The 16220-nt window shown below is 47.6% G+C and overlaps 1 non-coding gene across 1 annotated transcript; it reads right to left on the bottom strand.

The window, feature by feature from the left end:
• Positions 1–5677: 5677 nt before the first annotated feature.
• Positions 5678–5751, bottom strand: TRNAI-AAU. Its single transcript has one exon. It is a non-coding gene; the product is annotated as a tRNA-Ile (tRNA).
• Between the last annotated feature and the right edge of the window lie 10469 nt (positions 5752–16220).

The following is a 16220-nucleotide window of genomic DNA, read 5'->3' as shown; positions in this document are numbered from 1 at the left end:
CCATTGGCCTTCTTGGCAACAAGGGCACACTGCTGACTCATATCCAGCTTCTCGTCCACTGTCACCCCTAGGTCCTTTTCCGCAGAACTGCTGCCGAGCCATTCGGTCCCTAGTCTGTAGCGGTGCATTGGATTCTTCCATCCTAAGTGCAGGACCCTGCACTTATCCTTATTGAACCTCATTAGATTTCTTTTGGCCCAATCTTCCAATTTGTCTAGGTCCTTCTGTATCCTATCCCTCCCCTCCAGCGTATCTACCACTCCTCCCAGTTTAGTATCATCCGCAAATTTGCTGAGAGTGCAATCCACACCATCCTCCAGATCATTTATGAAGATATTGAACAAAACGGGCCCCAGGACCAACCCCTGGGGCACTCCACTTGACACCGGCTGCCAACTAGACATGGAGCCATTGATCACTACCCGTTGAGCCCGACAATCTAGCCAGCTTTCTACCCACCTTATAGTGCACCTCAGTGGTGTGGGGATCCAGGTGCAGCTGATTTGGGCTCGGTGGGGTAAGGATCCAGGTGCAGGTAGCTTGTCGGGGTGGTCCAGGTGCAGGGGGAGTGGAGCTCATCAGGGGTGTTCTGAGTAAAGGGAGGTAAAGTTCAGCGGGAGGGTTTGGGTATGAGGAGGTCTGGATGCATGGGGGTTGGGTGGATGGGGGAGCAGCTCTCTGTACAGAGATCCCTCTCCCTGCAGCTGAGGAGCGATGGGGGCAGGGGGAGAGTTTTCAGAGCTTCCTGCAGCTGTGGGAGAAATCTGGGGGTGGGTCTGACCTGGCCCCAGATGCCATGTTGAGGAAGAGGAAGTCCCATCCTCTCCAGCCGAGCCAGGACTAGCAGCTGAGTCCGGTACAGGGTAGGAGCCACCAGCCGTGTCTTCCCCAGTCCAGTCCCCTGCCCCACAGGTATTTATCTCTCTTCCAGCTGCCCTGGCTACCCAAAACATACTGCTGGTAAGGGTTACATGACCACTCTTCTGGCTTCCCTTTGCTTCCCTGTCAGAAAGCCCTTTTTCTGAGGGAAAGCAAAGATATTTGCGGGGGACATAAATTCTGTGCATGTGCAGTGGCACAGAATTCCCCCAGGACTATAATACACATGTATGGCAGCATTGCAAAACAATACAGGTTCACCTGCTCCAAAATGCTCTGGCTCCTGCCACTAAAATATAAGGGGCATATGTTAGCTGTTATAAACATGGGGCTGGATTGTACAATCCCTGCTCATTTTGATGAGTGTTTACTCATGCCAGTAGTTGGTAAATACTCACCGCCATGTAAGGATTCCACACTTACTGTACGGTGTTTGTAAAGAACATGCCACATTGTGGTTGAGCAGTTCTTGTCACATCCAGTAGGTAGCAGTTTTATACACACAAACTCTTTCCTTTAGAGCTAAAGCATTTTTATAGCTTTGTCGTAAACATACAGCTAAGGGTAGCCTCCTTACCTGTAAGGGGTTAGGAAGCTCAAATAGCCTGGTTGGCACCTGACCAACAGGACCAATGGGGAAAGAAGATACTTTCAAATTGTGGGAGGTGGGGGGAAGGTTTTGGTTGTGCTCTTTGTTTTGTGTGGGGGTTCTCTACTAGGACTGAGAGGGGCCAGACAGAAATCCATCTTCTCCAACCCATCCTAATCCAAGTCTCCAATATTGTAACCAGTATAGGTAAGCCAGGCAAGGCGGATTAGTTTCTTTTGTTTTACTTGTGAATTTTCCCTGCGCTAAGAGGGCGGTTTATTCCTGTTTTCTGTAACTTTAAGGTTTTGCCCAGAGGGGGATCCTCTGTGTTTTGAATCTGAATACCCTGTAAAGTATTTTCCATCCTGATTTTACAGAGATGATTTTTACCTTTCTTTTTTTAAAATAAAATCCTTCTTTTAAGAACCTGACTGATTTTTGTTTGTTTGATTCATTGTTCCAAGACCCAGGGGTTTGGGTCTTTGATGATTTTTTAACCAATTGGTTAGGATATTATTCTCAAGCCTCCCCAGGAAAGGGGTGTAAGGGCTTGGGGGGATTGTTGGGGGAAGAGGAACTCCAAGTGGTCCTTTTCCTTGGTTCTTAGTTAAAACACTTGGTGGTGGCAGTTACTTAAACCCAAGGTACAAGGGAGAATTTGTGCCTGGGGAATTTTTAACCTAAGCTGGTAGAAATAAACGTAGGGGAGTCTTTCATGCGGGTCCCCACGTCTGTATCCTAGAGTTCGGAGTGGGGAGGGAACCCTGACAAGCTTACACTGTGGTTGTGCTGAAGGTGAACCTGAGCCATTGTACCCACAAGGCCAAAGCCCTGACCAGTGGGTGGCCAATAAAAATCTACTTAGTCTGGGCTGTTGCATTCTGTAACAGAGTCTGAGTGTGTCCCATTGTGAGGAATTGTCAGATTCATCTGCAGATAAAATCACTTGAATTTGAAAGGGTTTTTCTGCCTCTATGCAGCAGAGTGTTCTCTGGTTCAGTATCACCAGGGGTCACTCACCAAAGCTCTGAAGGATCTACAGGCTCTGGCACATGAGATCCATGCTCCTGATGGCTTGTAAAAGGTCAATAGGGAGATATTGAGGCCACTATCAGAGTAGAATGTAACAAATTTATTTGGGCATAAGCTTTTGTGGGCTAAAACCCACTTCATCAGATGCATGGAGTGGAAAATACGGTAGGAAGATATATATACAGAGTACATGAAGAGATGGGGGTTGCCGTGACCAATTCTAATGAGACAATTCAATTAAAGTGGGCTATTATTAGCAGTAGGGAAAATCACCTTTGTAGAGGTAATCAGGGTGGTTCAATTCAAACAGTTGACAAGAAGGTGTAAGTAACAGTAGGGGGAAAAATTAGCATGGGGAAATAGTTGTTAATTTTCCTTTCCTTTCCTTTTTTGATTGGGAGCTTTAGGACTGTTTGGGGGTTTCAGTGTGTGTGTGTGTGTGTGTGTGTGTGTGTGTGTTCCCATTTGGAGCCATTTGGAAGGTTAGGTGAAAGAGTATTTTTCACAAAAGAAAGTTGGCTTTCTGCACATGTAGGGCCCTGGGAAGTAAAGTTTAGCTACGTCAATGCGTCTGAATGGGGTTTCTACAACACCTCAATAGCCTGTGATAAACTCTTGGTATGCGCGTTTGGCTTCCACTAGGTAGAGTCCCGTGCCTGCGTCTTCCCTGTGTCCCAGGGATGGCTCCTGTGAGGCCAGCAGAATTTGGGAGAAAAGGGGTAGAAGCAGGGGCGGCGAGTTACATACACGCATGGTGCCTGGGCTCCAGCAATATTCAGGGCCCGGGGGCCTGGCTCCACCAATGTTTGGGGCCGGGTCTCTCCCCCGGCCCTGCCTGCTGCCCCCCCCCCCGCACCTCTCCCGAGTGTCTCCTGGCCCCCACTTGCTGCCCCCACTCACCTCCCCCGGCCCTGGAGCCTGCAGCTCACACTGACTCTGCTCTGCCGGCTCCCCGCATCAACTGCTGCCAGGGCCTAGTGCCCCACATTCACTAATGGCAGGGCAGGTTGCCCTTACCCTGCCCTTCCGCCCTAGCCCTGAGCCTCTCCAACTCTGCAAACTCCTCAACCCCAGCCCCAGCCAGAGCCCTCATCCCCCCCACACCCCAAACCTCTCCTCCACAGCCCTCACCCCTGTACCCCTCCTATCCACAAACTCCCTCCCAGAGCCTGCACCCCTCATCCCCTCCTGCACCCGCACCCCTGCCCCAGCCCGGAGCCTGCACTCAGCACCCAAACTCCATCCCAGAGCCTGCAGCCTGCACCCCTCCTGCACCCTAATCCCCAGCCCAGGGCCTGCACCCCAAACCTCCTCCCCCCCATCCAAACTCCCTCCCAGAGCCTTAGGAAGGTGGAGGGCAGAGTTTGTGGGGGGCAGGTTCTGGGCACCACCAAAATTTCTACAAACCTGCCACCCCTGGGTAGAAGAGAAAGCAACTCAAGCTGACTTAGAGCGGTAGTGCCCCAGGGCAGAGTGCTCCTCCTGATCCTTCCTGTCTGAGTTCTGGGCTCCAGTGTGGGCTTGGGGGGCTGCCTGTGGTCGGTGGGAGGATGTTGTCCAGGGAACTCCCAAGCTCACCCTGCGCAGGCTGACTCTGAAGCCTCTCCCCTAGCTTGGGGTGCCGAGTATTAAGCCTTCCTCTGTGGCTTGGGCTGGAGAGCATGATCCGCTCTTGGGTACGTTTGGGTGGAGATGGCGGCCAGGAGGAACTGGGGCCATCAGGCCAAGCCACTGGGGACAATGGGGGAAAGCTAGCAGCCCTACGATTCCCTGGCTGCCAGCTCAACCCTCATCTCCTATGAGGTGGGAAGGCAGCTGGCCAGGCTCACCCTTCTCCTCCACTCCATGGGCCCAAGTCCCTTTCAGCCAGCAGGTCAAGCAAGGAGCCCAGAGGGGGAAAGGAGGTGGCCGGAGCCTCCCCCTGCCCAGCGCCTGCACTGTCTGGCTCCTTCCCCCACCAGGGCTCTTGCCTGCTCCCTGCAAGCTGCTCAGCCCATCTGGTTTTCTCGTCCCTAGCAGTCAGCCAAAAGTGCAGAAGTCACCCTCTCCATCCAGCACGAAACCATGACCTTGGCATTATTAGCACCATGCTTTAACCAGCTGAGCTAGCCAGCCCACAGGAAGAAGGTGCTTGCCTGACCCTTTTGGAAGGAGTCACTGGGTGGCAGAGGGATAGTATGGCCTCCTGTATGACATGGTTGGATCAAGAGGCTTGCCTGCAAGACAGGGGAATTAGCTCAAGTGGTAGAGCACTCGCTTCGCATGCGAGAGGCAGCAGGATCAACGCCTGCATTCTCCAGCGGCAAAGGACCTTCTTTTAGAAGCCATTGACAGTCAGTGGCCTGAGCTCCTCCAGTGGCCTCCATCCCTCTCCCCACTTGGCCTCCCAAAACGCCAGCCCTTGCGGAGCAGAAAGCTGTTTGTCCCTGGCCCTTCTCCACTTGCACTGGCTGGGAGGCGGGAGACAGCTTGGGGAAGTTAGCTCAAATGGAAGAGCATGGGAGAAGTAGTGAGATCGATTCATGTGTTCTCCAACCTGATCTGCTGTAGTGGGGGACCTGCCCCTTTCTTGCTGAGCTGTCACTAGGGCGTGATCCCTTTCCCCCCCCCCGCCTCCTTCCTAGTCTACACAAAGCTGATTGGCTGGGAGGGAGTGCCACTCAAATACAGAATTACTCACATCCCAGGGGTCCATGAAGGGAATGAGGAGATGGGACACGGAGGCACGTGATACCAGCTGAGCTGAGACCATATGAACCACACAGCCTCCTGATCTTAGCCTGCATGGCAGCCGTGGATCAGAGGACACAGACAGCCTGGAGAGAGCCAAAGTGGGGGAGGGCTGTGTTGGTTTGGAACAGTGAGTCTGTGGGTGTCTATCCTGTGGAGGCAGGGTCATTTTGCTCTATGCTGTGCCAGGGAGCCTGTGTGAGCCCCACTTCTCCTCCGCTCCCCGGGCCCAAGGCCCTTTCAGCCAGCAGGTTGAGCAAGGAGCCCAGAGAGGGGAGGAAAGGACAGCTTCCGCTGTCACCATCCCCCTGCCCCGTCTAGCCCCTTCCCCCACCAAGGCTCTTGCCTGCTCCCTGCAAGCCACTCAGCCCATCTCTTTTTGGCCTTTCTGAGCCCTAGTAGTCAGCCAAAAGAGCAGAAGTCACCCTCTCCATCCAGCACATGGAGTGGCCAGCAGGGGGCTTGAACCCATGACCTTGGCGTTATTAGCACCATGCTCTAACCAGCTGAGCTAGCTGGCCCACAGGATTTGAGTGCTTGCCGGACCCTTCTGGAAGGAGTCACCAGCTGGTGCAGGGATGGTGTGGCCTCTGGTATGACATGTGTGGACAAAGAGCTTTGCAAGCAGGCAGGGGAATTAGCTCAAGTGATAGAGCACTTGCTTTGTATGCAAGAGGCAGTGGGATCAATACTTGTATTCTCCAGCGGCAAGATAGTGACAGTATTTTTGCTTGCCCTTCTTTTAGAAGCCATTGACAGTCAGCGGGCTGAGCTCCTCCAGTGGCCTCCATCCCTCTCCCCACTTGACCTCCCAAAAAGCCAGCCCTTGCGGAACAGAAAGCTGTTCCGTCCCTCTGATGTTATGAGTGCAATATATCTCATTGAAAGGTGACACAGAAAGAGTTAATTAACACACAGATTGACCTGACCCATGGCTGAACTTTAAAGATTTGTTAGGAAGATATGTAAATGAATAGAGCTTTGAAATGCAAGCCTGCATTGTTAGAGATAGAAGGGTAGCTGTTTGCTCAGGTCTTGTGATGTAAGCAAACAAGTCTTCTCTATTACTATGGCTTTGATTCAAAGATCAAAAAGAGGAGTATTCATATTTAGGAAGACACTTGCATGAAATCGTATTATTATCTATATCTCTTTGAAGGTTGTTGTAACCTGTATCTGAACTGTTTAATGGATAAATTACCCTGTGCTAATTTGCTATGATGTTTGGGAGAAGGAAAGTTAAGCCTATTGTTTGCTCAAGCCAAAAGGCTGCTGGAAATGTATAAAAACCCTGGGACATGATCCTCTTTCATCTTAGATTTGCTTTGGGTTTCAAGAAGGGGAAACCCTAAGACATAAGAATTGAGATCCCCAGTCACCGACTGGAGTCACCCTGAATACGGACATTGGACAATAACCTATGGACTATTTCTAAAAGGACTTTTGGCAACTACAAACTCATCTCTGCTATGTGTCTGGACCCCAAGAAATTGAACTCAAGTCTGTCTGTATATTGATCTTTCAACCAACTCTCTCTCTTTTCTTTTTTTAATAAATTTTAGTTTAGTTAATAAGAATTGGCTATAAGCGTGTATTTTGGGTAAGATCTAAATTGTCATTTGACCCGAGTGTGTGGCTGATCCTTTGGGATTGGAAGAACCTTTTATTTTATATGATGAAATAAGATTTTCAGTAATCATCATCCTATCTGACATGTGTGTCTGGATGGAGGCCTGAGGCTGGGCACTTTAAAGGAACTGCATTATTTGAACTTCTAAGTAACCAGAGAGGTGCTATAGAAGCTGTTTTGTGCTGGCTTGGTAATTCTAAGAACTGGAATATCCACCAGCATTTGGGGGTTGTCTGCCCCATTCTTTTTGCAGTTCACCCTAATTGAGTGACCTCAGCTGTCTCCCATGGGCAGCATCATCAGTCCCTAGCCCTTCTCCCCCTTGCGGTGCTTGGGAGGATGGAGCCAGGTTGGGGAAGTTAGCTCAAATGGAAGAGCAGGGGAGAAACAGTGAGATGGATACACATATTCTCCAACCTGCTCTGCTGTAGTGGGGGAACAGTATCCCTGATAATGTCACAGCTAACCTGGTGGCTGAACTTTGTGACTTTGTCCTCACCTACAACTATTTCACATTTGGGGACAATGTATACCTTCAAATCAGCAACACTGCTATAGGTACCCGCATGGCCCCACAGTATGCCAACATTTTTATGGCTGACTTAGAACAGCGCTTCCTCAGTTCTCGTCCCCTAATGCCCCTACTCGACTTGTGCTACATTGACGACATCTTCATCATCTGGACCCATGGAAAAGAAGCCCTTGAGGAATTCCATCAGGATTTCAACAATTTCCATCCCACCATCAACCTCAGCCTGGACCTCCAGTCCACACAAAAGATCCACTTCCTGGACACTACAGTGCAAATAAGCGATGGTCACATATACACTACCCTATACGGGAAACCTACTGACTGCTATACTTACCTATATGCCTCCAGCTTTCATCCAGACCACATCACATGATCCATTGTCTACAGCCAAGCTCTAAGATACAACCGCATCTGCTCCAATCCCTCAGACAGAGACAAACACCTACAGGATCTCTATCAAGCGTTCTCACAACTACAATACCCACCTGCTGAAGTAAAGAAACAGATTGACAGAGCCAGAAGAGTACCCAGAAGTCACCTACTACGGGACAGGTCCAACTAAAGTAACAGAATGCCACTAGCTGTCACCTTCAGCCCCCAACTAAAACCTCTCCAACGCATCATCAAGGATCTACAACCTATCCTGAAGGACAATCCCTCACTCTCACAGACCTTGGCAGACAGGCCAGTCCTCACTTACAGACAGCCTCCCAACCTGAAGCAAATACTCACCAGCAACTACATACCACACAACAAAAACACTAACCCAGGAACCTGTCCTTGCAACAAACCCTGTTGCGAATTCTGTCCACATATCTACTCAAGGAACACCATCATAGGACCTAATCACATCAGCCACACCATCAGGGGCTCGTTCACCTGCACATCTACCAATGCGATATATGCCATCATGTGCCAGTAATTCCCCTCTGCCACGTACATTGGCCAAACCAGACAGTCTCTACGCAAAAGAATAAATGGACACAAATCAGATGTCAAGAATTATAACATTCAAAAACCAGTCAGAGAACACTTCAAACTCCCTGGACACTCAATTACAGACCTGAGAGTGGCTATCCTTCAACAAAAAAACTTCAGAAACAGACTCCAACAAGAAACTTCAGAACTGGAATTAATTTGCAAACCGGACACCATCAAATTAGGCCTGAATAAAGACTGGGAGTGAATTGGTCATTACACAAACTACAAACTATTTCCCCATGCTAATTTTTCCCCTTACTGTTACTCACACCTTCTTGTCAACTGTTTGAAATGGGCCACCCTGATTACCATTACAAAAGTGATTTTTGCTCCTGCTAATAATAGCCCACTTTAATTGAATTGTATTGAATTAGAATTGGTAAGGCAACCCCCCCTCTTCATGTACTCTGTATATATATCTTCCTACTGTATTTTCCACTCCATGCATCTGATGAAGTGGGTTTTAGCCCACAAAAGCTTATGCCCAAATAAATGTGTTAGTCTCTAAGGTGCCACAAGTACGTGTTGTTTTTGCTGATGCAGACTAATGCGGCTACCACTATGAAACCTATCAGAGTAGAATGTCAACTGGCTCTTGCAGAAGACCAGGAACCCAATTTCTCCTAAAGAGCCTGGCTCAACAAACCACTTCTTGGCACTGATCTTCTCTCCCTTTACTGCCCTGTCCTTGATTCTTTCCTTTCTGGGGAAGATTACTGATCATGAGACTTGCCCCACTGGATCAGACCAGCAGGCCACCTAAGTACGCTATCCTGTTTCTGACAGTGGCAGGTACTGGATGCTTTAGAGCAGTGGTTGGTTCTCAAAATGTAGGGGGGCATGGAGGAATGTTCAGGGGGCACGCAGCATGGCCAGGGCCAGCCCCAGCCCCCATGGGGAGGGAGTACCATGCTTCCACCTCCATCCCACCCCCAAACCAGCTCCGCCTCCAACCCCGTTCAGACCTCGGGGTCCCATTCAGGACCTCAGCTGCCAGTCCTGATCCACCTCCAGGCCCAGCTCCACGCTCACTTCCTCTCCGACCCCTGCTCCAGTCCCAGCCTCAGCCCAGCTCTGCCCTCATTCCCTCTCCGCCCCCAGACCAGATCTGCCTCTAGCCCCAGTTCTGCCCCCAGCTCCACCTTCAGCTCAAGCTCCATTGCTGAGGAAGCCTTGGCTGTACAGTAATGAGTGTGTGTGTGTGGGGGGGGGGACATGGACGGCTTCCATTACTGGTAGGCAGGGGCATGAGTGGAAAAGTTTTGAGCATCACTGCTTTAGAGGAAGATGCAAGGCACCTGCAGTAACAGTTACGGGATAATCTGCCCACAGGGAATGCTTCTTCCTGACCTCTGTTAGAGGATGATTTATGCCTGAAAAATGAGGGCCTAACACTTTCCTAAAACCTGTGTGTGTGTGTGTGTGTGTGTGTGTGTGTGTTTTAATATAACTCTGGAAGTTCTCCATATAAATGTCTAATGCCTTATTTAATTTTGTTAATATCATGGCCTTGATGTAGCCTTAATGTTATCTTGTGGCAATGAGTTCCACCAGCTAATTATGTGCTGTGTGGGGAAAAATATTGAGATCTTGTGACGAGGCAACTTGTAGTCTCCAAGTTTCTTTGACTCCACTTAGTCTGATTTTTAGACTTGGGTATTTGTACAGAGAGTCCCGATAGGGGGCCTTTCAAAGGAATCTACTAAACTTGGTGACAGGGCAACAAAATGGCAAAGTAAATTCAATGTTGATAAGTGAAAAGTAAAGCACACTAGAAAAAAATAGACCCAACTATAAATACAGAATGATGGAGTCTAAATGAGCTGTTACCACTCAAGAATGAAATCTTGGACATAGGGAAAGTTCTCTGAAAACATCTGCTCAATGTGCAGCGGCAGTCAAAGCGAACAGAAAGTTAGCAACTACTAGGAACAGGTTAGCTAATAAGACAGAAAATCACCCAGTGCCACTATGTAAATCCATCATATGCCCATGCCTTAAATACTGTATGCAGTTTTGGTTGCCTCATCTCCAAAAGAGATATTAGAATTGGAAGAAGTATAGAGAAGGGCAACATAAGTGATGAGGGGTCTGGAATAGCTTCCACATGAAGAGAGTTTAAAAAGACTGGGACTTATTCAGCTTGGAAAAGAGATGACTAAGGGGGGGACATGATAGCGGTCTATAAAATCATGAATGGGGTGGAGAATGTGAATAGGGAAGTGTTATTTACCCCTTCACACAACACAAGAGTTATGTGTCACCTAGTAGGCAGCAGGTTTAAAACAAACAAATAGAAATAGTTCTTCACACAACACCCAGTCAACCTGTGGAACTCATTGCTATGGGATGTTGTGAAGGCCAAAACTATAACAGGGTTCAAAAAAGAATTGGTTCATGGAGGATAGGTCCTTGGCTATTGGCCAAGATGGTCAGGGATGCAACCCAATGCTCCAGCAGTCTCTAAATCTACCGCTGCCAGAAGCTGGGACTGGATGACAGGGGATGCATCTCAAAATTGCCCTGTTCTGTTCATTCCCTCTGAAGCACCTGGCATTGGCCACTATCAGAAGACAGGATACTGGGCTAGATGGACCATTGGTCTGACCCAGTATGGCCATTCTTATGTCCTGTGTGGGGCACCAAAACCAGAGCTCTTTGAATTTTTTGGCTAAATCTTGTATTCAAATATGTCTTTCCTTCCTTTATATTCATACAGGCTGAGTGTAACCAGGGATTTCACAATTGTATTTTCAATAATGATTACTGCAACAAAGTGCTTGGAAAGCTTGTATGAGTCACACTTTGCACTTTGTCAAGCCATATATATGTCTAAAGTGGCTTTTAGTCATCTCTGTCATAGCAGGGGGTTGAAAAGAAACGAGCATTATAGACATCACTGGCAATATCAGAAAAAGCTGACATTAGAGAGAGCAATACGAGTTTCTCTCCAGGCATGAAAAGGAAGTAATAGAAAATAAATAAGTTCTTAGAAGAACAAAGGCAGAATCCAAAGATGCAAAGGGCCAGATTCTTTTCACCTGCTCTGGTCGCTAGCATAATTAGCTACCTGGGAATTCCCCAGGGAAACCCCAAGGGGTACATAACCATATAGTTGTTTTGTACCTTCCCCATCCAGGCTCCTGGCAGAGAGAGAGAGTGGCTACTGAAAAGGGGGTATAGCTGGGATGCCATTGCACTTCTGCTATTCCTGGCTGCCAGAAAGGCCCTATAGGTCTGGAGCGTTCAGAATGCTGCAACTTACACAGGAGACCACAGAATCATAGAGGTTGGAAGGGACCTCAGGAGGTCATCTAGTCCAACCTCCAGCTCAAAGCAGGACCAATCCCCAATTTTTACCCCAGATCCCTAAATGGCCCTCTCAAGGATTGAACTCACAACCCTGGCTTAAGCAAGCCAATGCTCAAACCACTGAGCTAGCCCTCCCCCCCAGCTTGATCCCCAGTTTTCTACATAATTCGGGGGGCCCAAAGGCTAAAAAGGTGACACACAGCAACTTCACTCCTGCCCTGTAAACACACCTCAAAAACTCGGCCTAACTGCCAAAGCTGAAAAGGAGCTAAATAATTGTTACTGAAAAATATCCACCAGGGATGACTATCCTCAATATTGCTAACCTTTTTCCTTTCCAAAGGCACTGTTCTGTATTGCACTAATAAATGTAGCATTAGTATATCTGATTGCAGCAGACATCTCTTCTGACAACTCAGGTCTTCTCTTTTTGTGTGTATAACTTTTACAAGTATCTAACAGCCTGTTTCCTGTTGTCGAAATACCAGCATTTCCCATGGGATGCAAAATTCCTGTTTTTTAATTGCTATTCATCACAATGGTAGTTAGGATACCGTTGTACCTTAGCTTTTATAGATCCTTTGACATTTCATTTTTATTTGATATTAAGTGACTGCTTTAATGCTTAGGAAAAGTGCAAGTTGACATGCTTGGAACCAGGTATCCTTCATTTAGCTAGAAATCAGGGCCAGCACTAACATTGGGACCCACCAGGGTTGCTTGAGCCTAATTAGCACCTTTCATAATGAGAGGACAGTTCTGGCTCCATGGCTCGTTACTCTTGCTGCTGAGCCTGTCATGTGAGATGCCTGGGTCAGTTGTGGCTGTTTGGGGTAATATGTCCATCTGTTTGCTGGAATTAGACTGAGATTCCAACACACACAGTAAAAGCACAGGAAAAACTAAATATCGTTAAAGTAGTGATGAACCTGGATGGATCTGAACTTGTGACAATGAGGAGTAAAGATTCGTGTCCTATTAACAAACTGTCTACTTACATGATCCCATTGCCTGTGAAATGTAAATACCTCACGTTCATTAATGGATGTATCCTCACAGGAGAACCCAGCAAAATGGGGAAGTATTTTTTTCCATTTTTAAAAGTTTTCACTGTATCAATTTCTACAGGGTTTGCAACCCGATTGCCTTCAGATTATGTCCTCATTTGAAACCTCTGTACCTCCGCATATGCTCACAGTGACTCTTGTGCAAGCCTGCTGTCTTCAGCCCTGGTGAAAATATCATATGAAAACCCTAACAATAGTTGGTAGCTAGAGTTAGGTAGTTGACCCCTGCACCGATTACCCTTTAGTAATGCCCCATGGGTGGGAGAGCGAGGGGGGCTTCCTGAAATGCTTGCCGTGGCTCGAGTCAAGATCCTTTTATTTCCTAGTCTGACTCCTTTCTGCTAATAGCTGTTCCAACTCTATTGCCTTTCCGTGGGCCCTGCCATCAGGAATTTACAGATGTCCTTTCCCCACAAGCCACTGTGCAGCAGGCATGGTGAGAATTAGCCCAGTTCTGCAGTTGAAGGAGCTGGAATTTGTGACTCGCCCAAGGTCACATAGCAAGTTAATATCACATCTGTGTCTAGCTGCCAGAGTCCAGCTTTTGAGCTCTGACCACTATGCCCCACCACCTCCCAAGGTAAGACCGGGCAGTGACACGAGAGGGCTGAATAACGAATGGCTGTATCCATTTCAGGAGGAGTGCTTTATGAATCCATTGCACTTTCGTGATGAACAGGTAGAAAAGACAAAGTAAGAGGGTCGCACTGTGTTTTCAAGCTGGAAGGAAACAGGAAAAGTAACTGCCGTATTCGGCTTGGCAGCTCTTTGGAGTAGGGATAATCTGGTTGTGCTGTGTTTATATAGCACCTAGCACAATGGAGTCTTGGTCCACGACACAGGCTTCTGGGCACTACTGCAATACCTATCGATAACAATCAATAGCCTTCTGTACGTTTGTTAATGCCCATTAAAAAGCCTTTGTTTACATCTGATGACGCTAGAGGTGTTTCAGTGGGAGCTTTGTGGGCAAGCTGTTTTATACACGTCCTTTTCCCATGTCCTTTCCCACCATCTACTTTGGAGGTACCATTTATTTGACATCTTTCACAGTCTCACTGAGTTTCTCTGAACTCCAACTCTATAGTTGGAAGGAATCAACAGCTATGCAGTGCCATCTGGAGGCAGGAAGAAGCATTGCTGTCTGATTCCCAAGAAATCCCTCTAAAAATAACTGCATCCTGAAATAGATCCTGGCGTAACAGCTGTTACCTGGACCCTTATGACCAAATCTAAAGCATTAGACAGAGGCACAAGTCCAGTGCTTGATGACCATGGTGAAGAATGCTGTCTAAATACCTTGCTAGATCCAACTGAAGAGAAACAGTATGTTAAGATTCTTCTTATGGCTACTCTGTCCTTTGTTAAACATGCTACAAAGCTATGTAACTCCCAGAAAACACTCAGTTTTTAATAAATATATAATGGAAGAGGAGGATGCTTCTAAATCTCCTAAGCCTGGTGAAACAAAGAACATGTACAGAATATTTATTAAGGATGTATGGCTAGTGATGTGCAGTGATCCTAGCATCACTGTCTGTTTAAATGTCAATTATTTGAAGTTCTCTAAAATCAGCAGGCTTACTCTGATTAGTCTGAAATTTCCTGTGGCTCGTGGACGTGTTGGGTAGTATCAGTGGTCCACATCTGGAGTCATTTGAGCAAAGGGTTCCAGAAATACAGCCAGCCCTCACAAAAAACTAGCACTTTTCAAAATCACCTGATTCTGATGTATGACCCATACGCTGTCCGTTTGAGCCCTACCCTTGGTATTTTGGTACCATTACCCTTGGTAATGGCCTTTGTGTGTTCCTTACCTTCCATTGAGGCTCATTTTTGTAAGTTGTGCCTTGAGGCTAACATTTCTGTTTTAAGAGCAATAATCTAAAGGGCTCTAAAATTCATATGAGGACTCCGATTTTTACCTTAAAAGTATTGTCAAGGAAATTGGCATTGATTATAGGGAAGTTGAAACACAATAAACCTTTAGGGTAATGTCCTCATGACTCAGTCGTTATGTTTTCTGCATAATGAAACTGAGCGTGATCAAAGAAAGCAAATCTCTGGGTCATTTGGTCAAGGGGAGCCCTAACACGAGTGCTCATAACATTGTCATATTCTTATAACTATTTTGTTGCAGAGCTAGGGAATTGGAACAATGTGATGGAGAGTGTGTGTTGGGAGGGCAGTCCAGAATGGGGACTATGCTCTTTAGCCCCTTAGGGCTGTGACCTGGCAGAGCTACCACGGAGCCAGCACCCCCTTAGCCCATGACCCTTACTAGTGTAAGGGCTAAGCCAACCACTTCTTTGAAAACCCAGTCTGATGACTACAGCTTTCAAAAAATTTAGTTTTTCTATGAGCTTTTGATGAATCAGGGATTGGCCTCAGAGGGATCTTTGCTTTTTGGGCACTGACAGAGCAGAACCATAAGAATTGGGGGGGGGGAGGGAAGCTGGGCACCTTCCCCTGCAGTGATGTATTTGGAGGGAGGGAGAGAAGTGGAGCCATCTGTGCACTCCCCCACATTCTCCCACCATTACTCCACAGACCTCATGGCTCCTCCACCAGACTGAGGGAAGAAATTCAGGGGCCTCCCCTTCCTTCCATTGCTTCCCAATGAGGGGAAGGGACACAGAACTTTTAGCAAAAAGAAAAGGAGTACTTGTGGCACCTTAGAGACTAACAAATTTATTTGAGCATAAGCTTTCGTGAGCTATAACTCACTTAATCAAATGCATTCAGTGGAAAATACCATGAAGTGAGCTGTAGCTCATGAAAGCTTATGCTCAGATAAATTTGTTAATCTCTAAGGTGCCACAAGTACTCCTTTTCTTTTTGCGAATACAGACTAACACGGCTGCTACTCCAAAAGTTTTAGCCTTCCCCATGCTGCCTCTAGCCATGGGGAAGGGGATCCAGGCTCACCTTTTAGGGGGGAAGGAGCAGGGCAATGAGGGATTTAGGGGGCTTCAGCTCTGCCCCCCAAAACCTTCCTGCTTCCATATCCCCCATTTCTGTTTCTCTTCAAAATATGCCCAGGATGGGGACTAAGCATGTTCTGTGGGGAGTTAAGAACAGGCATACTTGCTGCATGGAAGAGGCAAACAATGCGGAGACAGGGGAGGGGAGTGAAATGGGCATGTTCAGTGCAGAGCACAGCACACGGCCCTGAGATCCTAGCTGGGAATTGATAATGGGCATGGTTAGCGCATGCACCAAGCACACAGTTCTGAGAGTAGGGCGAATTGCTGAAAGCAGGTATATTCCATGCCTGGCACAAGAGCAGAAATCTAGAGAGGGGATAAGATACCCATCTGAGCTGAATGAAGCTGTTTACACACACACACACAAAATCGCTATTGTCTCAGGTTGTGTTCATCTCCATGGATTTACTTACTTATTTGCATGCACTCCAACTGCACACTGAGAGTGTGCCTATACTACAGGCGCACAGTGATGGCACTA

Source organism: Dermochelys coriacea, chromosome 4 (genome assembly GCF_009764565.3).
Source record: "Dermochelys coriacea isolate rDerCor1 chromosome 4, rDerCor1.pri.v4, whole genome shotgun sequence".
NCBI classification, from domain to species: Eukaryota; Metazoa; Chordata; order Testudines; family Dermochelyidae; genus Dermochelys; species Dermochelys coriacea.
Note: the sequence above shows the minus strand (reverse complement) of the source record. Positions and strands in the feature narration are given on the sequence as shown.